General features: G+C 37.7%; 3 long non-coding RNA genes across 3 annotated transcripts; 2 read left to right on the top strand and 1 right to left on the bottom strand.

Moving 5' to 3' along the window:
• The first annotated feature begins 14,235 nt into the window (after nucleotides 1–14,235).
• LOC116618874 lies at nucleotides 14,236–25,395 on the top strand. Its single transcript, XR_007306816.1, has 2 exons — nucleotides 14,236–14,739; nucleotides 24,392–25,395. It is a non-coding gene; the product is annotated as an uncharacterized LOC116618874 (long non-coding RNA).
• Nucleotides 18,447–20,265, bottom strand: LOC125560712. Its single transcript, XR_007306813.1, has 2 exons — nucleotides 20,174–20,265; nucleotides 18,447–19,839 (listed from the first exon to the last, which is right to left on the bottom strand). It is a non-coding gene; the product is annotated as an uncharacterized LOC125560712 (long non-coding RNA).
• LOC125560713 lies at nucleotides 19,833–21,689 on the top strand. Its single transcript, XR_007306814.1, has 2 exons — nucleotides 19,833–20,363; nucleotides 21,052–21,689. It is a non-coding gene; the product is annotated as an uncharacterized LOC125560713 (long non-coding RNA).
• Nucleotides 25,396–26,975: the final 1,580 nt, after the last annotated feature.

The following is a 26,975-nucleotide window of genomic DNA, read 5'->3' as shown; positions in this document are numbered from 1 at the left end:
TAGGGTCTAGTCCCACCTCCTGAGACTGACTTCTGGACTCCCAATTGTTTTTCTGTGGCGTGTGCTACTATATAGCAAAAAGTCAAGTATCTACCTGGAGCGACATCTTAGATTTACTTCAAGAAGATAAGAAAGCTCGGAGCGACGTGAGAGAATTAAATTAGGAAGAAAAAAAAAATAGCTCGACAAATTCAAACTTTGTACAAATAAGATACCATTTTAAGGCCCAGGTACAGGCTTGGCATCTTGAAGTGCGATACTATAAACATAACTGTGTTCATTGGTACACATATGCCCTGCCTCCATTGTGCGTGCATAGGGTCTAGTCCCACATCCTGAGACTGACTTCTGGACTCCCAATTGTCTTTTCGTGGCGTGTGCAACTTTAAAGCAAACAGAAATGTCAAGTACCAAGCGGTACTCCAAAACCGTTTCTGGTCGGGACGGCATACTCTCCACGGTCGAGGCCAAGTTGGTCAATTAGATGGTAACCCAACCTGAGGGACCTTTTGCGATGATAGATGTAGACGAAAAACAAGGACGGAAACGAACTCAGAACAAAAACAACACCTTGGTCAATTAGATGGTAACCCAACCTGAGGGACCTTTTGCGATGATAGATGTAGACGAAAAACAAGGACGGAAACGAACTCAGAACAAAAACAAAAACTCAAAAAACATCAAAACATAAAAAGCAAACAGATCGAATTTCATTTAGACATATTTAGACTCAAGTCCGACCGCACGTGCATAGGGTCTAGTCCCACCTCCTGGCACTGATTTTTGGACTTCCAATTCCCTTAACGTGGCGTGAGCTACTTTATAGCAAACCGAGAAGACAAGTACAAAGCGGTACTCCACAAAACGTTTCTAGTCGGACGGGATATTTGCCCCGGTCGAGGTCAAAGTTGGACAATTAGATGGTAACCCAACCTGAGGGACCTTTTGCCAGCAAACTTGTTTCCGACATCTGAGACAGAGCACTAGGTAATATTAGCTGGGACTTTACAAATACCCAGTCAAACAAGTCCAAGGACAAAAGAGGGCACTTAGTTGTCGAAGGAAGCCTTCTTAGTTTTTGACTGGTTGTTGTCACACACTACTACCCCCAGAAGCGAAAAAAAAAAAAAAAAAAAAAAGAAGAGGAATCATAAGAGTAAAATCCTACCAAGCAAAAAAGGCACAGCAATTCAGTACTGGCAGTCATTGGATTTATCTACTTCTCTCAATTGTTTAATCCTTAGTTCTGACTTGTTTAGGGCAAAAACAGTCGAGACAAATTACAAAGGTCTACCCATTTCTTGTTTGTTATCTGATTCATACGACACTAGAAAATTGAATGTGTGTATGTGTTGTGTTGTCGTTTCTATCAATATATCTTTATTATTTTAATTATTTATTTTAATTACTATCATTTTTTTCATTCTTTTATATACGGTAGAGGTATATATATAAAACGTTTGACAATATCATTTTCATATTTCATTCAGTCGAGAGAACAGTGTCTGCCTGGAGCGACTTATGAAATTTACTTCAAGAAGGTAAGAAAGGTCGGAGCGACATGAGGGAATTACATTGAGAAGAAAAAATAGCTCGACAAATTCAAACTTTGTACAAATAAGATACCCTTTTAAGGCCCACGTAGAGGCTTGGCATCTTGAAGCGCGATGCCATAAACATAACTGTTTCCATTGGTACACATATGCCCTGCTTTCATTGTGCGTGCATAGGGTCTAGTCCCACATCCAGAGACTGACTTCTGGACTCCCAATTTTTTTCGTGGCGTGTGCAACTTTATAGCAAACAGAAAAGTCAAGTACCGAGAAGTAATCCACCAACCGTTTCTGGTCGGGACGAAATACTCTCCACGGTCGAGGCCAAGTTGGTCAATTAGATGGTAATCTAACCTGAGGGACCTTTTGACTGCAAACTTGTTCGCGGCATCTGAGACAGAGCACCAGGTAATACCAAATAATACTAGCTGGGAGTCCTTTCTTTACCAATACCCAGTCAAACAAGTCCAAGAACAAGAAGGGCATTAAGTCGTGGGTGGAGGCATACTTAGTTTACATGGTTGTTGTCACACCCTACTACCCCCAGCGGCGACAAAAAACTAAGAGAAGGAGGAATCATAACAAGAGAAAAATCCCACCAAGCAAACAAGGTACAGCAATTCACTACAGGCATTCATTGAATTTATTGATCTCTTCCCCCGATCGTTTATCTTATAGTTATTCCTTGTTCAGGGCAAAAACAGTCGAGACAAATAAATTACAAAGGTCTACTCATTCCTTGTCTATTATCTGATTCACACAACACGAGAAAATCAAATGTGTTGTTGTCGTAGGAAAGGTATTTCTATCAATATAACTTAATTATTTCAAATATTTATTATAATAACTATAATTTTTTCTTTCTTTTTTATACGGTAGAAGTATAAAGAAAAGGTTTCACATTTTCACGGTCGACAGAACAGTGTCTGCTAGGAGCGACATAAAAGAATTACTTTAAAATAAAAAGAAAGCTGGGAGCGACATAAAATAATTATTTTAAGAAGAAAAAAAGCCTGCTTTCCTTGTGTAATAAGCGATTTTCTGATGGCTATTGGTACAGGCAAGACTTCGACTCAAACCACAGGGCCGTCTGAGAATGGAATTAACTCAAGAAAATGAGATTAGCACTCGCAGAACTCAGTCCAAAGAAATACTGCCTCATGTGTTGTAATAGTAGATGAGAATTTCAACAATACCTAGTCAAACAAGTCCAAGAACAAAAGTAGGCATTTAGTCGTGGGAAGAGGCCTTCTTAGTTTACATGGCTGTTGTCACACACTACTACCCCCCCCCCCCCCCCACCCCCCAGGCGGTGAGAAAAACAAAGTGGAGGAGGAGGAATAATAACAAGAGTAAAATCCCACCAAGCAAAAAAGGCAATGCAATTCAGTACTGGCAGTCATTGGATTTATCGATCTCTTCTCTCAATTGTTTAATCCTATAGTTCTGCCTTGTTTAGGGCAAAAACAGTCGAGACAAATTACAAAGGTCTAACCATTTATTGTCTCTGATATGATCCACACGCCACGAGAAGATCACATGTATTTTTTGTCGTAAGAAGGGTATTTTTTATTATAATTTGATTATTTTAATTTGTGATAATTGCTATCATTTTTTCTTTTGTTTATATTCGGTAGAGCTATAAAGAAAAAGTTTGATTATGTCATTTTCAAGGTCGACAAAACAGTGTCTGCCTTGGAGCGACATGTGAGAATTACATCAAGAAGAAAAAAACTAGGAACGACATGACAAAATTATTTTAAGAAGAAAAAAACGCTCGACGAATTCCAACCTTGTACAAATAAGATGCCCTAGAATTTACTCAAGATAATGATATAAACAACTCTTAGACATCAGTCAAAAACAAATACTGTCGCATGTGCTTAGAAACAACATGCGATGATAGATGTAGACGAAAAACAAGGACGGAAACGAACTCAAAACAACAACACCACCCCCCCCCCCCCCCAAAAAAAAATAAATAAATAAAACTGATCGAATTTTATTTAGACATTTAGAGTCAAGTCCGACCGCGCGTGCATAGGCTCTAGTCCCACCCCCAGAGACTGATTTCTTGACTTCCAATTCCCTTTTCGTGGTGTGTGCAACTTTATAGCCGCCACAAAATAGAAAACAACAAAGAACTCAAAAAAACATCACCAAAAAAGCATAAAAACATAAAAAACAAACTTGTCGAACTTAATTTAGACATATTTAGAGTCAAGTCCGACCGCGCGTGCATAGGCTCTAGTCCCACCCCCAGAGACTGATTTCTTGACTACCAATTCCCTTTGCGTGTCGTGTGCTACTTTTTAGCCGCCACAAAATAAATACAACCAAGAAAATGAGATAAACAATTCGCAGAGCTCGGTCCAAAAGAAATACTGCCGCATGTGCTGAGAAACCATCTGCTATTTCAGATCAAGACGAAGAACAAGGACGGAAACGAACTCAAAACAACAACAACATCAAAACATTAAAAAGACTGTTTGAATTTCATTTAAAAATAGACCGCGGGTCCCACCTCCTGAGACTGATATCTTGACTCCCATTTGCCTCTTCGTGGCGTGTGCTACTTTATAGCAAACAGAGAAGACAAGTACAAAGCGATGCGCCACTAACCGTTTCTGGTAGGGACGGGATTTACCCTGGTAAATCAGGTTGATTGTAAGCCGATACTTTATTGACCCGAGGGACCTTTTGCCTGCAAACTCCTTCCCAGCATCTGAGACAGGGCACCAGGAAATACTATATGGGAGGCCTATCTTCACAAATAACAGTCGAACAAGTGCAAGAAACAGGTAAGATCTTCTTTGTTTGCATGGCTGTTTTTATACACTACTACCCCCAGCGATAGAATGATCTATACCAGTACCTCTTTACGATCATTTGCACCTATAACGAGTTTGCTGTGAGACCGTGGCATTTCGTCAACAATTGATGGCACTATATCTTGAGGACTAGTCGTCAATAATAGCCCAGCTCTTCCATTTCCATACAGCTGCTTCCACTGCTCGTGTCCGTCCCCGCGCAAGAAGGTCACGCCAGGTGGTGTACTATAGCTTATGATTTATATTAGTCGAGTGTGACCGCGCATGCATGGGGCAAGTCCCACTCCCTGAAACCGTTTCCTGATTGTCCTGAAAGTGACATGTCACAAAAAGGCAAACAGAGAAGTCTTGCTGTCAACCACCGTAACCTTGATTAGGATTAGGGTTAGGGTTATAGTTAGTGTTAAGGTTAGGGTGGTTGAAATATATTGCCTTTCGGACTTCACGGCCTTCACTTTTGGCATAAATCGTCCGGTCAATCACCTTAGTATGCCAAGACAACCTTCAACACTTCAACAAGTCGTATCTCAAAACGAGCATCCGCCACTGGTAAAGACGACAACTATGGGGGTTATACCTTAACCCCGGCAGATTTCTGCGGCCCATCCTACAGCAGTGACCTATGCAACAATCCTTAAAAGGATGTTACTAGTTTGATTGGCGGATAGTTTTTTGTTGTCTTCCTCTGACCCGGCCCCGTCCACTTTTCCACAGCTGCTTGTTTGACCTAGTTTTAGCTGCCCAAATGATAGCCCTCCTGAGCGTTACTACAATGACCATTTATTGTCAGTTCAGGATACTCCATCCCCGGTCCCGGGCAAGCTGGTCAATCAAATCGTAACAGGAAAAATAATGGACCTGAGGGACCTCCTGGTTGAGTATTCGTCACCGGCCTCCGAGGCAGAGGTCCTGGTAATAGTAGATTGGATGCTTATCTTCATTCAGTCAACTATGACCTAAATATCAATTAGGTGATATTTCGTCCTGGGTTGAGGCCTTTTTTTTTACATGGATGTTGCAACACACTACTACACCCTGTGATGGAAGGAACTACAACAGTATCTCCTTACAATCTTTTGCACCTACCTTCACCTTTTTCGTGTGAGAGCGTTTGCTCACCCCTGTACTTCATTGTTCACCCTTAATCTCTTTTGCTCTCCCTTATTCAACCTTGCGCTCCCCGATGCACCCTTGTTTACCCTTGCGCTCCCCGATGCACCCTTGCGCTCCCCAATGCACCCTTGTTAACCCTTGCGCTCCCCAATGCACCCTTGTTTACCCTTGCGCTCCCTTGTTTAACCTTGCGCTCCCCAATACACCCTTGTTAACCCTTGCGCCCCCCAATGCACCCTTGTTTACCCTTGCGCTCCCCAATGCACCCTTGTTTACCCTTGCGCTCCCCAATGCACCCTTGTTTACCCTTGCGCTCCCTTGTTTACCCTTGCGCTCCCCAATGCACCCTTGTTTACCCTTGCGCTCCCCGATGCACCCTTGTTTACCCTTGCGCTCCCCAATGCACCCTTGCGCTCCCCAATGCACCCTTGCGCTCCCTTGTTTACCCTTGCGTTCCCCAATGCACCCTTGTTTACTCTTGCGCTCCCCGATGCACCCTTGCGCTCCCCGATGCACCCTTGTTTACCCTTGCGCTCCCCAATGCACCCTTGTTTACCCTTGCGCTCCCCAATGCACCCTTGTTTACCCTTGCACTCCCCGATGCACCCTTGTTTACCCTTGTGCTCCCCGATGCACCCTTGTTTACCCTTGCGCTCCCCAATGCACCCTTGTTTACTCTTGCGCTCCCCGATGCACACTTGTTTACCCTTTCGTTCCCCGATGCACCCTTGTTCACCCTTGCGCCCCCTTGCGCTCCCATGTTCACCCTTACGCACTCTTGTTCACCCTTGCACTCCCTTGTTCACCCTTGCTTTCATGTGTATCCTTGTGCTGCTCACCTCTGTGCACTCCTGCTCCCTTGCGCACCTACGAACTCATGCAAAAACTCAAGCACTCTGTAGAGTTCCCTTGCACGCCCGTTCACGCCCTTGTTCACCTTTGCGCTCCCTGATTTACCCTTGCGCTCCCTGATTTACCCTTGCGCTCCCAGATGCACCCTTGTTTACCCTTGCGCTCCCAGATGCACCCTTGTTTACCCTTGAGCTCCCCGGTGCACCCTTGTTTACCCTTGCGCTCCCCGATGCACCCTTGTTTACCCTTGCGCTCACTGATAAACCCTTGTTTACCCTTGCGTTCCCCGATGCACCCTTGTTTACCCTTGCGCTCCCCGATGCACCCTTGTTTACCCTTGCGCTCCCCGATGCACCCTTGTTAACCCTTGCGCTCCCTTGTTTATCCTTGTGCTCCCTGATACACCATTGTTTACCCTTGCGCTCCCTGATAAACCCTTATTCACCCTTGCGCCCCCTTGTGCACCCTTGCGCTCCCATGTTCACCCTTACGCACTCTTGTTCACCCTTGCGCTCCCTTGTTCACCCTTGCTTTCATGTGTATCCTTGTGCTGCTCACCTCTGTGCACTCCTGCTCCCTTGCGCACCTACGAACTCATGCAAAAACTCAAGCACTCTGTAGAGTACCCTTGCACGCCCGTTCACGCCCTTGTTCACCCTTGCGCTCCCCGATGCACCCTTGTTTACCCTTGCGCTCCCAGATGCACCCTTGTTTACCCTTGCGCTCCCTGATACACCCTTGCGCTCCCCGATGCACCCTTGTTTACTCTTGCGCTTTCCGATGCACCCTTGTTTACTCTTGCGCTCCCCGATGCACCCTTGTTTACCCTTGCGCTCCCCGATGCACCCTTGTTTACCCTTGCGCTCCCTGATACACCCTTGTTTACCCTTTCGCTCCCCGATACACCCTTGTTTACCCTTGCGCTCCCTGATACACCCTTGTTTACCCTTGCGCTCCCTGATACATTCTTGTTCACCCTTGCGCTCCCTTGTTCACCCTTGTTAACCCTTGCGCTCCCTTGTTCACCCTTGCGCTCCCTTGTTCACCCTTGCACTCCCTTGTTCACCCTTGCTTTCATGTGTATCCTTGTGCTGCTCACCTCTGTGCACTCCTGCTCCCTTGCGCACCTACGAACTCATGCAAAAACTCAAGCACTCTGTAGAGTACCCTTGCACGCCCGTTCACGCCCTTGTTCACCCTTGCGCTCCCCGATGCACCCTTGTTTACCCTTGCGCTCCCAGATGCACCCTTGTTTACCCTTGCGCTCCCTGATACACCCTTGCGCTCCCCGATGCACCCTTGTTTACTCTTGCACTTTCCGATGCACCCTTGTTTACTCTTGCGCTCCCTGATACACCCTTGTTTACCCTTGCGCTCCCTGATACATTCTTGTTCACCCTTGCGCTCCCTTGTTCACTCTTGTTCACCCTTGCGCTCCCTTGTTCACCCTTGCACTCCCTTGTTCACCCTTGCTTTCATGTGTATCCTTGTGCTGCTCACCTCTGTGCACTCCTGCTCCCTTGCGCACCTACGAACTCATGCAAAAACTCAAGCACTCTGTAGAGTACCCTTGCACGCCCGTTCACGCCCTTGTTCACCCTTGCGCTCCCCGATGCACCCTTGTTTACCCTTGCGCTCCCAGATGCACCCTTGTTTACCCTTGCGCTCCCTGATACACCCTTGCGCTCCCCGATGCACCCTTGTTTACCCTTGTTTACTCCCTCGATGGCTGTCTCACGCGCGGGCCTGAAGAATAATGGCGTCGGAAGCGGCTTCAGAACACTCTGAACTTACTAAGTTCCTAAGTTACCTACCATCCAAGAAACAATTCAAATGGAATTCGAATGCAAAGTCACTTTTGGAATTTTGCATTAAAGAACTGCAGGATGGAGATCAAGACGCTTTGATAAGTCATTCTTCAAAAGAAAACTCCGAAGTTTACCGATTCGAAAATATAACGGTGAACTTTTATCCGTCTACGAAGACCGTACAACTGCAGGGTACTGGTAAAGATTATCTCATCAAGAAACTGATGTCTTTACTTGATTACTCTGGACAGACAAATCAGACAACTGATTGTGATATTATCGAACAGGAATCTATTGTAACTGAGCAAGAAACAACGGATCCAGTCGAACTCTCTGAACCGTGTAGTTCAAAGGTCGCCTTAAAGGACAGCTCAGATCAAAAAGGTCATGATGACCGATATCAAGAATTTCTCGATTTCAAAGAAATGATGAAAGGCTTCATTGAAAAGTTTGACAAGAAATTATCCGATCTTAGTATGGATATGAACGAGCAACTAATTCTAATCAAAGATCTGGAATGCCAACAGAAGAATAGCCGGAAAGAATTAATTATGGAAATGGATCGGAAGCTAGACGAAACAAAGCAAGATAAAGTCCTTGCTGATCTGAAAGGTTTGCAGAGCTCACATTCCAAACTTGGAAATAAAATTCGCGAGACTAAATTAGACCTCGAAAAATGTGAGCAGCGATTGACATTCATAGAAACCAAAATCGAAATGGACGCTGAAGAATCCAGCGACGATGACTCAGAGGACGAAGAGAGCGGCGAGCCATCGGATTCTGAACAAGTGGAACAGGTGGAACGACAAATTAATACACAAAAAACACTGCGGACGACAGTGGCTAGCAGCTCTAGTATCGTAAACTCTCCAAACACGAACGATTTGCCGCAGCTTGCTTCTAGCGGTAATATTGAATCACCAATCAATGGAAATCAACAACAAATAGTCGACTCCTCTCGCACAACTAGAGGCGAAACTGAACCTAGACCAGCCCAGACAGCAACAGAGAATACGACAAGAGGAAATGCTACGCTCGCAGAAACCTACGGAAATATTCTGATGCTCTCTGATTCTATCTTTGGAGGAATTATTCAAAGCCGGTTCGCGAGAGGTAGATATGTAAACAAACAATATGTACAAGGAGGCACGATTGAGATGCTGGACCACTTGAGCACAATGGGATGCGAGGCTGGCAATAAGTACGAATACGTCATATTGCATACAGGAACAAACGACATACGTGAACTTCCCACAGAACAAATCTGCTCCAATATCGAGAATATCGTAGAAGAGTGCATTAAATTATGGCCCCAAAGCAAAATAGTTGTATCTGGCTTAACGTTTCACTTGAGAGATCATGCTAAAAATGACATAATAGACGTCGTTAACAGTGCATCTGAGCGATTGTCTTCTAGGTGTGCAAAGGTGTATTTTGCAGACAATAGAGGTGTTTGCTTATCACGTAATGGAGATATCGACGAAAGTGTATACAGAGATAATGTACACTTAAATAACCAAACGGGAACGAAAAAACTAGTCGCAAGCTTAAAAAGTCAAATTCCAGGGCTCAGAAGACAAAGGGATCCCGCTGTAACTCGGAAATTCCCAGTCAACAACCGTTTCCAGCAAAGAAGACAAGGCGCTCCTAGCGGATCCACAGGTATCCCACAAGCAAGATATCAGGCCCCCACAGGCAACCCACAAGCGTACTGTCCACCAACAAACAACCCGATGTTTCGCCCATTCCCAGGTAACCCACAGGGGTACCAGCAACCCACAACTAATCAACTTCCCACAGGTAGACAGCAGTATCCAATGAACTCTCAGCAGCAACAATTAGAACAAGCCCTAAAAATTATTTCTGAATGTGTAAGGTTAGCCTATAGAAATGGATAAAAAACATCTCAAATCACTGAAAATGTCAATATGCCAGGTTCACTAACTTCTCGTAATTGGGATTTTGGGAGGTCTTTAAGAATTGGTACGTGGAATATCCACGGTCATAAAAGCAAAGAGCTCGGTAATAAAACAAAATTAGCAGAGGTGGTTGATATCATTCAACAACATGATATCTTCGGAATTGTGGAAACTCATGCTAGTCAAAATACAGATTTAGCTGTCGAAAAATTCAAGCATTTCATAAAAACAAGACCAAAATCTGGTAAAAAAAATTTCTGGAGGGATCGCACTCTATATAAGCAACAAAGTAGCAGAAGGAGTCGCGTACTTACCTTCGGAAAACCGGAATATTATATGGTGCAAATTAAAACGAAATTACTTCGGAACGGAAAAGGATATCTTCCTAGGTACCGTCTATTTTAGTCCTCAAAATTATGAACAAACAAATGATGAGGATTATATGTCTGATCTGGAAGAGGATATTATAAAATATCTCGGCCAAGGGGACGTCATTCTGCAAGGTATGATTATGAACTCGATGTACCATCGCCAAGGTACTCTGAGGACCACTATACTGATAGCAGAGGAAGATCACTGATTGAGCTTTGTAGTGAAAGTAATTTACGAATCGCAAATGGAAGGATAATTGGCGATTTAACAGGGAAAAAGACATGTTATCAATACAACGGTACCAGCTTAGTCGACTACGTGATAAGTAGCAATAGAGTACGGCAGAAATTTCAATTTCTTAAAATTCACCCATTGCTTCCACATATTTCTGATCATTGCCATATAACATATAATATAAAGATTGGAAACAAAATTACGGTAACACAATCAAAAAGCTTTGCTAAACACGCACGAATATTCTGCCACGGTACAAATGTAAAAGAAAATGTGGACTCTATTCTTCGCTCTGATATCTATCGGTCTAAACTGGATAACCTAGTCAGTCACTGCGATACCAATTGCCCAGACACAGCAAGCAATATCACATCAAGTTTTACAAAGCTGCTAGTTGAGATCAGTGAGAAAGCGGGTTTTAAATACGGAGACAAGCAGAAATGTCAAAAAACAAACGCACCATGGTTCGACGAGGAATGTCGATCAGAGAAGGCAAACCTTAAACGGTGTGGAAGGAAGATATGTAACTCACCCAATGACAGTGAGCTAAGGCGGGAGCTATTTTGGAAGAAGAAAAAATTCAAGAAATTATGTAAGCGTAAGAAATATCAATACAGAGCAAGCGGTATCAAAAATTTGGATTTCAAAGATAGCAAAAAACTTTGGCGATCACTCAAGAATCTATTCAGCGTAGGGAAAGACAAAAAACAACAAGAATGTGATTTAGAAATAGAAAGCTTACACTCACACTTCATGGACTTAAACAAAACTACAACTACAAATTTATCCATCCCTAAATGTAGAGACCAGACGGGTCCTTTAGACTCAGAGATACGGCTAGAGGAGGTAAAATTAGCTATAGAAAACCTTAAAAACAACAAAGCTCCCGGTCACGATAATATACTAAACGAGCTACTAAAATATGGTAAAGATACTTTACTACCCTACCTAACTAGGTTATTCAACATCATTCTTAGGTCAGGAGTGTTTCCACAAGAATGGAATCTGGGTTTTATTATCCCAATTTTCAAAAAAGGCGATCGCTCTGACGTCAACAATTATAGAGGAATAACACTTTTATCATGCCTCAGTAAGTTATTTACATCTATACTTAATTCAAGACTCTATGACTACCTTGTGCAGAAAGGATATCTAAAGAAGGAACAAGGGGGGTTTAGGAAAAAACACTCAACAGTAGACAGTATATTTATTCTGAAAACCGTTATCGACAGAGTAGTAAAAAGCAAGCCCAAGAAGAAAAACAATATGCTTTTCACTTGCTTCATAGACTTCCGAAAGGCCTTTGACAGCATTCCTAGAGATAAACTATTTGCGAAAATACAACAAGCTGGTATTTCTGGAAACTTTTACGAAGTTCTAAGATCAATGTACTCCAATGATATATCGTGTGGGAAGATAGGGGATTCAATTAGTGAAAGTTTTAGATGCATGGTTGGGGTAAAACAAGGATGCATGTTGAGTCCAACTCTTTTTAATCTGTTCCTTAGCGATTTACCTGATACCTTAGCGAAATCTTCAAGTGCCCACATCTTAGGCAACACAAAATTAAATTGTCTTCTGTATGCAGACGACTTAGTACTTTTCTCGGAAACAAGTAGTGGTCTGCAAGACCTTTTAAATAGACTTTCTATCTACTCAGAAGAAAATAGTCTAAAAGTCAATACTTCAAAAACTAAGGTGATGATTTTTAATAACATAGGCAAAGTAATGAATAACTATCAATTCCTTTTGAACAGGGAACAATTGGAAAATGTCAAATCTTATAAGTACCTAGGGCTAGTATTCAGCGCGGTAGGAAACTTTAACTTAGCAAAAGAGGAGCTTAAAAAAACCGCACTCAAAGCTTTATTTAAGTTAAGGAAAGATCTCGGTATTCACTTCAGATCAGACATTAATCTTACATTAAAACTGTTTGATGCACTGATCAAACCAATTTTATTGTATGGCAGCGAGGTATGGGGTGCCGATAATAAAAGCTGTGTTGATGATAGAGATCCGCTTGAATCAGTACATCTTAAATTCTGTAAAATGTTACTAGGAACTGGAAAAACGGCTGTGAACAATGCGTGCAGAGGGGAACTAGGCAGATATCCTCTCTGTATAAATGCAACATATAGGAACATAAAATACTGGACCAACCTTCGGTCAAAAGAAGAGGCCCTCTCAAAAGTAGTTTATACAGAGTGTGTAAATAACCTTCACGTGTCCTACTGGACCCACAAAACAAAAGAAATAATTTTCAAAGCGGGTTTTGGGTTTATGTGGCTCTATCAAAATGAAACCGACCCTACATTGTTCCTTGATATTTTCTCTAAACGACTTAATGATATGTATTTCCAGAAATGGCATGGGGAAATTTTCAATGACCAAAGGAAAAACAGTAATGAAATGAACAAACTAAGAACTTATAGAACTTTTAAAGACAAATATGAATTAGAGAATTATCTTGTAGCCATCCCTAATGTGAAACATAGAGTTGCGCTAACAAAACTAAGAATAAGTAATCACCAATTGCAAATTGAGAAAGGCAGACACACGAGGCCTTACACAAAGGAAAAAGATCGGATTTGCCCAACATGCAAAAATGACGTAGAAAATGAATTTCACTTTCTAGTACAATGCCAAACATACAAAGAGCTACGAAACTCAGTTATCCAAAATTTGCAGCGCAATCAAATTACACAAAAACGCCTTTTCAATTTACTAATAAATCCGCCAACTCAATTAGCAGGGATAGCTGCAAGGTACATTTCCGAATGTTTCAAGCTAAGAGAAACGCTAATATGAAAAATTAAACCTAAAGCACAATAGAAATCTGAAGTAAGCAGAGCAAAAAAAAAAAAATACAAATACAAATAAAAATAAAAAAAGGAAAGGGGAAAAAAGGGAAGAAAAAAAGAAAAAAGAAAATACAATGTAAAACTAAGTAGTAACTAAAAACAATCAGAAAAGATTTAGAAAAAGAAAAAATGAAAGAAAGGAAATACAATGTAAACTAAAACTAAGAACAATCACATAATAGCTGTTGTACGTCTTATATACGTACTATTTTACCTTTTTTTAAAATTTTTTGGTCACTAACCGATGTAACTTTACTGTTTCAAGGGACCAATAAATAAAATCTGTCTGTCTGTCTGTCTTGCACTTTCCGATGCACCCTTGTTTACTCTTGCGCTCCCCGATGCACCCTTGTTTACCCTTGCGCTCCCCGATGCACCCTTGTTTACCCTTGCGCTCCCTGATACACCCTTGTTTACCCTTTCGCTCCCTGATACACCCTTGTTTACCCTTGCGCTCCCTGATACACCCTTGTTTACCCTTGCGCTCCCTGATACACCCTTGTTTACCCTTGCGCTCCCTGATACACCCTTGTTTACCCTTGCGCTCCCTGATACACCCTTGTTTACCCTTGCGCTCCCTGATACACCCTTGTTTACCCTTGCGCTCCCTGATACACCCTTGTTTACCCTTGCGCTCCCTGATACATTCTTGTTCACCCTTGCGCTCCCTTGTTCACCCTTGCGCTCCCTTGTTCACCCTTGCACTCCCTTGTTCACCCTTGCTTTCATGTGTATCCTTGTGCTGCTCACCTCTGTGCACTCCTGCTCCCTTGCGCACCTACGAACTCACGCAAAAACTCGAGCACTCTGTAGAGTACCCTTGCACGCCCGTTTTTCCTTGTTTACCCATGGGTACACCTTTGATCAGAACTGTTTTCCCTTGTTCCTGGCTTCCTTGACAATTGGTCATAAATTATTGAATAAGCGCAACAACAGTTGCGGTGGAGATTGTAATAATTAAAGCAGTAAAAGCTGTTAAGATGTAAAAAGATGAAACAACAAACTTTGCACAGTTCCTAACAAACTAACAAAGCTAACAAGCTTTAATCACAATAATACTTCAAAAAAGCTTTAATATTCATTGCATCCTCCCTCTCCCTTTTCAGAGACGAATTGGCTTCGCAATAAAGACTTTGTTCAGGTGGTGGGTAGCGTAACTAGCCTTTGCAGAGCATTGCTGAGATTAAGCAGAACAGGTAAAAAATAATAATTACCACTTTTGCTGCTATAACAGACAGAAGCTCTAGCCTTTAGTATTGTAGAAGGGAAAAGGATAAAAATGTAATATTAGAACGGCTGTTCATGACCTATATTGATGATATTTATTGAACAAAAACGGCCTAGTAATGTGTTGTGACTACAGCGCATCCAAAATGTAATTGTTAGTGAGCGTAGGTGAAAGCTTAACCCCTTTCTTTCTATTACTAAACCAGCTCACTCTATGGTATTTAACCTTGAACATCCAGGAACCATAAATTCATTTTTTGTGACCAATCTCTTCTTTTCGTGAATAATAATCTCCTTTTTTCTTCGTTTAAGGGTTGAAAATATTTTCAGCCTTGAAACGAAAGTGAACTTGCATTATCACCTTACACAAATATAGAAATATACATAAATAAAACACAGTCAGATGAGAGTTTAAAGCGAGCCAGAGCATTCAATGACTGACTCTTGTAGTGCACCTTGGATGAGATTAAACATCAAAGATGAACTACTGGCCTTAGCCCATGACATGCCTTCTAAAATATCTAGAAGGTGTCACTGGAGGAAAGGCGGAAGGAAAAGAAAAACAAAGCAACAATTTCTTATTTATTCATTTATGTACTAAATAAATGAAATAAATGAAATAAAATAAATAATCAAATGAATAAAACAATAAAAATTAAATAAAATCAGATAAAAAAACAAACAAAGAAAATAAATAAATTCAATGAAGAAATCAATCAAATAAATAAAAGCAATATGTAAATAAAATAAGCATTTAATATCATAATATTAAATAATATTCTAAATAAAATCAATATGTTTTATTTATTTATTGAATTATTTGATTCTATCAATTTATGTTATTTATTTTAATATTATGTCTATTTCAATAATTTATTCTATTAATAGAATAATTTAATTTATTATCGTATTTAAAAACTTATCTATTTTATTTATATATTCTTACTATTATCTTTTTTGAGTATTTGATTTTATTCATTTATTTAATTTATTCTTATAAGTTAATAAGTCTAATAATTTTAGTCTAACAATTTATGCTATTTACTTTATTTTTATATATTCATCTATTTATTCATTTATTTAATTTATTTATCAATTTAATAAACATTATTTATTTATTAATTTTGTTAATTTGTTTATCTACTTATTATTCCTTTATTTCATTAATCTATTTATTGATTCCTTTTTATCATTTATTATTCTATTTACTCAGTTATTCGTTTATATTATTTATCTATTTATTTATTCATTATGTCCTATTCAATTTATTTATTTACTTAATTATACATTAATTAATAGTTATTCATTCATATTATCTATCTATTTATTTATTCATTCTATTTAATTTATTTCTTTTTACTTATACATTTATCTATATAGTTACTCGTTTATATTATTTATCTATTTATGAATTCATACTTTTTTATGCCATTAATTTATTTACTTAAAATTAAGTTATAGTTATTCCTTTATATCAGTTATCTAATTATTTATTCATTCTATTTCATTAAATTTATTTATTTACTTTCTTATACATTTATTTAAAGTTATCCCATTATATTATTTATCTATTTATTTATTCATCCTATTTTTATTAATTTATTTACCTACTTACAAATTTAGTTATAGATATTCCTTTTTATTATTTATATATTTATTCATTCATTCTATTTTATTTATATTTATTTACTTACTTTTACATTTATTTGTATTTAATCATTTATATTATTTATCTATTTATTTATTTATTTTATTTTATATCAATATTTTATTTACTTATTAATTTAATTATAATTATTTGTTTATATTATTTATATATATATTTATTCATTCTATTTTATTTAATTTATTTGTTTACTTACTTATCTATTTATTTATATAATTATTCATTAATATTATTTATCTATTTATTTATTCATTCTATTTTATTCAATTTATTTATTTACTTACTTATACCTTTATTTATATAGTTATTTCTATTATTTATTTATCTATTTATTTATTGAATTTATTTTTCTAAATTTATTTATTTACTTACTTATAAATTTATTTATAGTTATTCATTTATATTATGTTATTCATTTATATTCATTCTATGTTATGTCATTAATTTATTTATATAGTTATTCCTTTATATTATTTATCTATTTCTTTATTCATTCTATTTTTTTATTTTTTTTATTTACTTACATTTTTATTTTACTTATCTATTTGCGTATGAATTATTTTTACTAAAGGTAAAAAAAACTAAACTAAATATATTTATTGATTCATTTATATCATTTATTTTTCTATTTACTCAGTTATTCGTTTATATTATTTATCTATTTATTTATTCATTATGTCCTATTCAATTTATTTATTTACTTAATTATACATTAATTAATAGTTATTCATTTATATTATTTATCTATTTATTTATTCATTCTATTTAATTTATTTCTATTTACTTATACATTTATCTATATAGTTACTCGTTTATATTATTTATCTATTTATGAATTCATACTTTTTTATGCCATTAATTTATTTACTTAAAATTAAGTTATAGTTATTCCTTTATATCATTTATCTAATTATTTATTCATTCTATTTCATTAAATTTATCTATTTACTTTCTTATACATTTATTTAAAGTTATCCCATTATATTATTTATCTATTTATTTATTCATCCTATTTTTATTAATTTATTTACCTACTTACAAATTTAGTTATAGATATTCCTTTTTATTATTTATATATTTATTCATTCATTCTATTTTATTTATATTTATTTACTTACTTTTACATTTATTTGTATTTAATCATTTATATTATTTATTTATCTATTTATTTTATTTTATGTCAATATTTTATTTACTTATTAATTTAGTTATAATTATTTGTTTATATTATTTATATATATATTTATTCATTCTATTTTATTTAATTTATTTGTTTCCTTACTTATCTATTTATTTATATAATTATTCATTTATATTATTAATCTATTTATTTATTCATTCTATCTTATTCAATTTATTTATTTACTTACTTATACCTTTATTTATATAGTTATTTCTATTATTTATTTATCTATTTATTTATTGAATTTATTTTTCTAAATTTATTTATTTACTTACTTATAAATTTATTTATAGTTATTCATTTATATTATGTTATTCATTTATATTCATTCTATGTTATGTCATTAATTTATTTATATAGTTATTCCATTATATTATTTATCTATTTCTTTATTCATTCTATTTTTTTTATTTTTTTTATTTACTTACATTTTTATTTTACTTATCTATTTGCGTATGAATTATTTTTATATTGATTTATTTTTCAATTAATCCAATTATTTAATTATTTAAGTATACTATATATTTATTCATTTATTTATTTACTTATCGAGTTACTTATTTATTTGTTTTTATTTAGTTAATTAATTAATTTATTTATTTACTTATTCATTAATTTAATTAATCTATATATATATATATAAATTAATTAATTAACTAAATAAAAACATTTATTTGTTTATATATATATATATATTAAATTAATGAATAAGTAAATAAATAAATTAATTAATTAACTAAATAAAAACAAATAAATAAAACAATAAATAAGTAACTCGTTAAGTATATATATATATATATTTATTTATTTATTTATTTATCATTTTACATTTATCAACAACCCCCATAGATCTGCTACTGCATTTATTTATTTGATTTGAATTATTTATTAAATTTATTTTTTGTTTGTTTGTTTTTTTATTTTGTCTTATTTTATTTTTATTTTTTATTCATTTTTCGCTTATTTATTTTATGCATTTATTATATTTATTTATATAAATGAATAAATAAATTGTTGATTTGTTTTTGTTATTTCCTTTTGCCTTTGCACCAGCGACACCTTCTAGATATTTGAGAAGGCATATATGGCCAGGCCCAGTAGTTAATTTTGATGTTCAATCTCATCCAAGGTACTTTAAAAGAGTCCAAAGTTGAATGCTTTGGGTTGCTCCAAACTCTTATCTTCCTGGGTGTTTACTATATATATTTCAATATTTTTTAGTGCCTACTATACAATCAGCATTTCCTCATCAGATCTTTCAATAAAAACTGACCCACTTTTTAGCCACTTTGTGGCTCAAAGTAATCTGCAAACTTTTTGTTAACAATTTGTATTCAACAGGTTTTGTTCCGTGACCGAAAAGTCAGGTACATGCAATATTGTTACATTTTAAACTCAGATGGTTGGATCTATCATCCGTAAACTTTTTATGGTTTTTCTGTGCTTTCACAACACAGTAAACCTTAGATCATTCACCTTTACCAGTTCACCTTCCAGTTAAAGCTTAGTGGTATAGAAGGGCTTTGTTATCAAACTGAATAAAGAAGCCAAAAAGTATATATAAGCTAGATTTGTCAGAGAGGCCTTCCATGCGCATGCGCCCTACATATGTCACTAACAACAATCGATCTTCTATGGTTCAATCCCATTCATGTTGTTCGTTTGCAAAAGTTCAGAATAATTTCTCTAAACTTCATGAATGGTCCAAGGCAATTTGCAGACAAACAAATGGCCTTAAGATGAAATGTAATGTTGAGCTTTTTAAAGTGCAGAGACATATATTTGGAGTCACTATGGAAATGGATTTCACATGATGACTTTAATTTCTCCCAAAATAACCTTCTGGTGCACAGACTACTTTCTTAATTCACAGAGTCAATAAGAAGGCAATTATTTGAAGTACGGTGCTATTGACCTATGTTTTATCAGGAGCTTTACGTTTGCACTGCAATTTCTTGCAGTCAAAAATCAAACTTATTCATTGAGTCATGGGTTTGACAGTATTAAGTCAATGACTATTTGACATAAAAATTCAGCCAATAAAATATTGAACTCATTATAGCCGTTCCTACAAATCATTCACAAACTATATAAGCTTAATATAAACTTTACCTGCCCTGGAAGAGGTTTGCGAACTGGGTGACAAGCTATTCCGTGCTCTACACCATTTGTTACAGAAGAGGATTCCATGTACAGTAAGATGCGATCACAGCCGCTACACTGAAACAGAACAAGGATTACAGTATCTACCAAAAAATACAAAAGCTTGTTTTGTTTATATTACACAAAGAACATTTAGTAAAAAAATAAAACAAATAAGCTTAAGTTAAGAAAGCTCATAGCTCATACAGTAAGTACACTCGCATACCCAACGATTTCAACTTTGCCATTTTTCGCTCCCGTCGTCTCGGCAGTTCATAAAGTTGGGCAAAATATTAGGCTGAACGTTCTCACACTCTTTTTGTTTCTAAGAACTTTGTTTTGTATCTTAAATGATGCTTTTTTGAGCTTAAAGTATTTAAAGATAATTTAAAGACAAATCGAGACAACTTACCTGAAATCTTGCAACGAGAGACGAAATTCTTGAAAAAAGCGCGAAAAAGTGAACGATGATTTATGGGTAGACCAAGGCTTCCTCGGGCACAGGATGCCCAACTGTGTGATGACCGCTGTCTAGATAATCGCTGGCGCTTTGATTTTTAACCAAAATGGCGAACAAAATGTCACAAGAAGAGAACCGAGAAGTAAGTCATTTATCTTGCTTTTTGAATGAATATTGGTTTTGTCCTTACTCTACCCTAAACCTATAGAAACAGGTACTTGTTTTATACCTTAAATGATATATTTCTTGGATTTTGCATTTTCATCATGCCGATTTGCATTAAAGACGAAAATTTGGCAGTGTCGAATTCCAGTTTTTGGTGTATTGTATTTGTTGTTCTGGTACGAGATCACGACAGTTTGGGATTTTTGATTCTATCCGATATACATTTAAGTATACTTAGGGATTTTTTTAAAACGATCTTAATTTGATTTAAAATTATTTTTGTTCTACTTGAACCACATTTGCATTGTTGTCTTGGAGCTGTTTATTATGAATCAAACAATCTCCATGTTTATTCATGACGTGACGGAGTTGTATGTATTGGGATTATTGCTTATGAAATCAATCAACTGAGAATTGGAAAAACATGTCATGAAGTGTTCAGTTCTGTGAGTTTTTTTTATAAAAGAAATAAAACCACAAATATAAAAGAACAACGGTATTTGCAGTGGGATTTCAATTTTGATTATCGTTTGATTCTCATGTACGCTATCCTTTTCCTACTGATAAAAACCTGTGTGTCACTCTTCCAACAAACATTATTACTGTTGTATATTCTCAGGATTTTCTGATACACATATTTTTTTTTCTTCAATTCTGGATCACAGGCAGCAATGGCAGAAAACAATTGAAAATTCAAAACCAGACTTGGAATGTACTCTGTCTGATACATCTCAGATGTTTTCCTTCAAACTTAAACATGAATACTCAGCGACGGACGACGTGTTATGTTTAAAATAAGGTCGTGTTGTGCTAGAAATGAGGTTCTATGCTTTACTCTTATAAGACTATAAGAATGTGTTATTTTTGACATAACTAGTTTAGATAGAATTGAGTTTTATAGCAGTTTCAGATCACACACGTCCTTCGCCATTAAAAATATATGGCACCATTTGACTTTTGCTGTAGTGCGCTGTCAACCAATATGCTCTTGACCAATCACAGCAAAGCAAGGCCTTTCTGATGGTGGGGTGAGTTTGGCAAGTTCAAGTTTCAGCCTCGGCGCATTTTCAACTCACTTATGGTTCGAAATGGCCAAAGCATTTGCTTAGTCCTGTGTGTGAATATTTCTTTCACCACCAAATACCATTTTATTTTTCATTTTGATCTACACAACTGCCTTCTACCAAAAAAACTGTGAATGCTTGTAGTAGCTTTGAGTCATTTTTAACATAAATTCAACATATGTTTTTTTAGTAATAATTCATCACTGCATTAAAGACCACCTGATATGGGTGTAAACTTCTGTGCCTTATCACGTCAATTGAAGTCACTGTTTTATATTTTACACTCACCTTTACACACCTGTCAACTTCACAAGATATTGGGCCCCTTCTCCCGCTCTCCCGCGTTGACCACCAAATCTCCCGCTTTTTAGCGATTTTTATCGCTTCCAAAATATTATTCTATAGAAAATCGTCATTTTGCCTATTTTCTATTAAAACATTTGAAAAAATAATTCACTTGCGTAGCGCAATTTATCTAACACCCTCGTGAGATCTATAAGTGGATTTGTTCGTGAGTGCTTTCTATACGTCAAATGCCTGCAAGGTTAAACCCACCCCTCCCCCCAAAAAAATGAACATACCCCACCCCTTCCCCCCCAAAAAATTCTCAAGCCTTGAGATTTTCGGAGGTTGACAGGTATGGCTTTAATTTGGTTCGTTTTGGCTTTAGTTGTTTTTATCCTGAAAATCCTTGCTGTTCAAACATGAATTGTCAAGCTCACGACTGTAAAGATGTTTCCATGTCTTTAAAAATTAAATTAAGGGAAAATTAATTATCCTGAGGGGGTCGTGAGGATACTGTGGGTGGGCCTCGAGAATTTTTTGAGGTCTAAAGGGGGCATCAAAAGTATATGGATTTTTAAAAGGGGGGTAACTTCTTTGGGTGTAGTCTATTCTATAGAATTTGACCAAGTGTCGAATCAGGCTTCTTGTTTCAACAAGTCTTGGTTTGCGGGCAGTTATTTGACATGCACAAATAAAAACCTTTTTGCTTCCTCTGTGTCATATATAGCATGAACCTTGATTAGGTTAACAACCTGGATTTAGTCTAACCTTTGAGAAATTGAGTGACTTTTCCTGAGTTAATATTTTTCAGTGAATTCTTCCCCCTGCCCCTTCCAACACACGCACGCATGCATGCACGCACCCACACACACACGCACCGACTTATCCCCCTCGGGATAATAAATGAACTTTCCCTTATTACGAATTTTTTATCTTTGTAACCTCATGTAATCTTACCTATACAGAGAAACAGTATTTTGTATACCGTTATATAGCCACTATATTTTATTTTTATATTAAAATAATTACTTTTAGTGGATACCCGTGAAACATTCACGTTTATAATTCATAAAAGACATTAGAGCCACTATCTGATCTGAAAAAAAAAAACGGTTACATCAGAATCACATAATTGATTTATACCTCTGTGCTTCCATTATAAATTATCTTTATTTCATTCTATAAGAATTTCCTTCACTTTTCTCTGCCTTATTGGGGGCCCTGTGTTTAGAGTGTTTGGCGGGAAATACATGCTAGTTCGCACGTCGACATTCAAGTCAAATGCAATCCTTTGAATGCAATCAAAGTTTTTCCAACCATTTTTAAAGGCATTGAAAGGCATGAATCTTTTGTGCTTTTGGCTGTGAGTTAGAAATACATTTTGGGTATCTGTGAAGAGCTCCAAAATGGTGTGTTTGCGAGTGGAAACCATTCCTTGTACCCCTTTTAGCTAGGGATTGTCATTCTTGAGTTTTCCTTTTCTCTGTGAGAGATGACACATACTATTTCCTTAGCGTATTAGATGTAAAAATGTTAAGATAAAGGTAGCTGGATGATTGTTTTTCTATTGGTATGACTGATATCACTTGTGATTTATTTCCTTAAAATATATTAGGTGGTGAAGCTGTCTGACTAGCCTATTTTGAATTTTTTATTTGTTCTGCATTTTTTTTTTTAAAGTTACTTTTGACCCCAGATGTTTTGTATATAGCATTACCTTGCCATAGTTTCTCTAGCATTCTAGTCTGAAAGGTTCTCCAAATAAGTAACTTGCATGAAAGGCATGCAAAGAACAACTATCAAACTCTTAATTTAAATCAGAAAATTGTGTAATTCCTTTCAGTTTTTTTAACTGTTGGGCTCCTCATCTCAATTTATTGTAACCCCCAAGACATGTGTGCCTAGAAGGCTTTTCTTTGTTCCCCTCACTATGTATGCTTCCCAAAGAACATTATGTCCTTCTCTCCTATATCATTTTGATTGAAGCTCAGATGGCAAATAGCCCTTAAGACCTGTCTCCACAGGCCTGTACACAGGGGGTGCGAACGCACCCCCCCCCCCACACAACGGCCTAAAGTCCACTTTTGGTTCTCAGTAGACGTGCTATTTGTAGATAAAACTCTAAATCATAAGCTAGATCACTCTGGTATTAGCCAAATCCGACAATAAACGTCCCGTGGAGATACTGCAAAGGCATAAAAAAATCCCTTTTTATTCTTTCTGAGGTGGTTGGATTTTTATCAGAAAACTCCCTCTTTCTCTCCCCCTCCCCCCCCCCCCCCACCTCGAAAAATTAGGTCCACTTTTTCTGATTTCGCACCCCCCCCCCCCCCCCCCAAGTAAAATCCTGGGTACGGGCCTGCTCCAAGTGCAGCTGTCTTGTCTTCCTATCAACAGACTTACAGTTTCCTATCAAAAGTGTTTTGTAAAGTATTCAGCTCCAAGCTCTGTGCAAATGTAACACAGCCCACCCTGCTCTGTCATAGTTTTGTTGTAAGTTCCCTATAAAATATATTGATGCTTACAGGCTTCATGACATTTATATCACACTCTTGCCTATATCTGTCATATAATGCCTTTTTGTGTTGCTTAACCATACTACAAGCGGCTTTCTTCCTCACAATTTTTTTCTGACCCATGATTTTTTTCTTCACAGGTTACTGAATAATACAAGAAATATCCAATGCTGTCTGCGTCCCGTTATCCTCTGTTTTGTTTCCTTGAAGGCAGCCAATCTTTGGCTGACCTTTGGGTGGGGGCTGGGGTTTGTGCCCATGTCTTTGTTGTTATTATCTTTGTCATCTTACTACACTCTTTGCATCTTATGTTGCACCACTTACAATTTTTTTATCTTGTGGGGCAAACTGCTCCTTGACGTTTTCTCCACTAGTATTATAATTTTTAGTCATAATATTATTTTCTTGAGATCCTCAAATTTCACTTGCTACCATAATCAAAGTAATTAACCAAAATAATATGCATATTTGTGATGGCTCTGTTTAAACAGCTTATATACTAAATCAGTCACACATCTTTACTCACAGTACCATATTTACTTGAATAAGCGCCTGGTGCTTATTCAATTTTTTTTACTCTCAGACGGGGCGCTTCTTGTTGGGGGAGGCGCTTATTTAAGGGAGGCGCCTATTTCAAAGGACAAATTTCGAACAAAAGTCCGAAGTGTTTTTATTAATTTAATATCAGTTTTATACTGCATCAGTTTCTTTTCTTTTTATATCATTTTTAAAACGTAAAGCAGCTTTTTTCAACTTTCATCCATTAAATATTTCCCTTTTTTTTGTCCAGAGTCTATGAGATTCTGCTTTCTTTAAACTACATTATGATGTCATTTTACTCAGTTACATAAAACCTAGGGAGGGGGTGCTTATTCGAGTAAATACGGTATGAGTTTTTGCTCTTATTTACTTTTTTTATTATATTATTCTAGATTAATAACAGAGTGTTAGACAGCATGAATGATATGTCAAAAGAAAGATTCACTAGAAAAAGAACATCTTCTAGGAAAAGCATTATGTTATTTAAAAAAAAGTCTTGTGACAACTGGATGAAAAAGCTTTTTTCACATGAATATGTAACCATAAATGCAGATGATTTTCTGTTGAATGTGCTTTGTTTTACAATAAATGAAAATTAACATAATATATTATTTGCCTCTCGGTTTGTGAGTATTGGGGCGTACTCCATAAACTGCGCACACAACAACATGCACACACTACGATGTCAAAATCACAAAGCACATAAGGACACACTGCGCACATGACGACATGCACACACTGCACATAATGATCCACTACACTGCGCACATAACGACACACACACACTGTGCACATAATCACTCGCACAAACTGCGCACATGACAACACGCACACACTGCGCACATGACAACACGCACACACTGCGCACATGACAACACTCAAACACTGCGCACATGACAACACGCAAACACTGCGCACAAGACAACACACCTGCGCACATACCACCACGCACTGCACACAACGCGCACCTAACGACACGCGCACACCGTGTACACATCACGACCTGCACACACTGCACATAACCCTGCACACCTGCGCAAATAACGACACACACACACTGTACATAGCGGCACGCACACACTGCGCACATGACGACACGCACTGCCCACATAACGACACACACACACTGTACATAGCGGCACGCACACACTGTACATAGCGGCACGCACACACAGCGCACATAATGACACACACACACTGCGCACATAGCGACACGCACACACTGCGCATATGACACACACACACTGCGCACATAGCGACACGCACACACCGCGCACATGACACACACACACTGCGCACATAGCGACACGCACACACCGCGCACATGACACACACACACACACTGTGCACATAGCGACACGCACACACCGCGCACATGACACACACACACTGTGCACATAGCGACACGCACACACCGCGCACATGACGACACGTCTACCCTGCGCACATAACAAAACACACATCTGCGCACATAACCACACGCACACCTGCGCACATGACGACACGCCCACACTGAGAACATTACGACTCGCACACACTGGCTATAACATAGCGATGCCAAAATCCCAAAGCACACAAGGACACACTGCGCACATGACGACATGCACACACTGCACATAACGACATGCAACACTGCGCACATAACGACACGCACACACTGCGCACATGACGACACCACCACTTTGCACGTAACGACACGCACACACCGCGCACATGACACACACACACACTGCGCACATAGCGACACGCACACACCGCGCACATGACACACACTCACTGTGCACATAACGAAACGCACACACACTGTGCACATAACGACTCAATGTATATAACGACACACTGCGTATTAGAACGGCACGCACTGCGCAAAGCGGTACAAATACATTGCGCACATAATAACACGCACACCGTGTTCATAACGACACGCACACACTGCGCAAACAGCGATACGCACAAACTATGCACATGACGACAGGCACAAACTGTGCACATAACGACACGCACACACCGCGCACATAATGACACGCACACACTGCGCACATAGCGACACGCACACACAGCGCACATAATGACACGCACACTACGCACATAGCGACACGCACACACCGCTCACATGACACATACACACTGTGCACATAGCGACACGCACGCACCGCGCACATGACACACACACACTGTGCACAT

This window comes from Nematostella vectensis, chromosome 15, assembly GCF_932526225.1.
Source record: "Nematostella vectensis chromosome 15, jaNemVect1.1, whole genome shotgun sequence".
Classification (NCBI taxonomy): Eukaryota; Metazoa; Cnidaria; class Anthozoa; order Actiniaria; family Edwardsiidae; genus Nematostella; species Nematostella vectensis.
The sequence above is the reverse complement of the archived record's forward strand: the minus strand, read 5'-3'. Positions and strand labels throughout refer to the sequence as shown.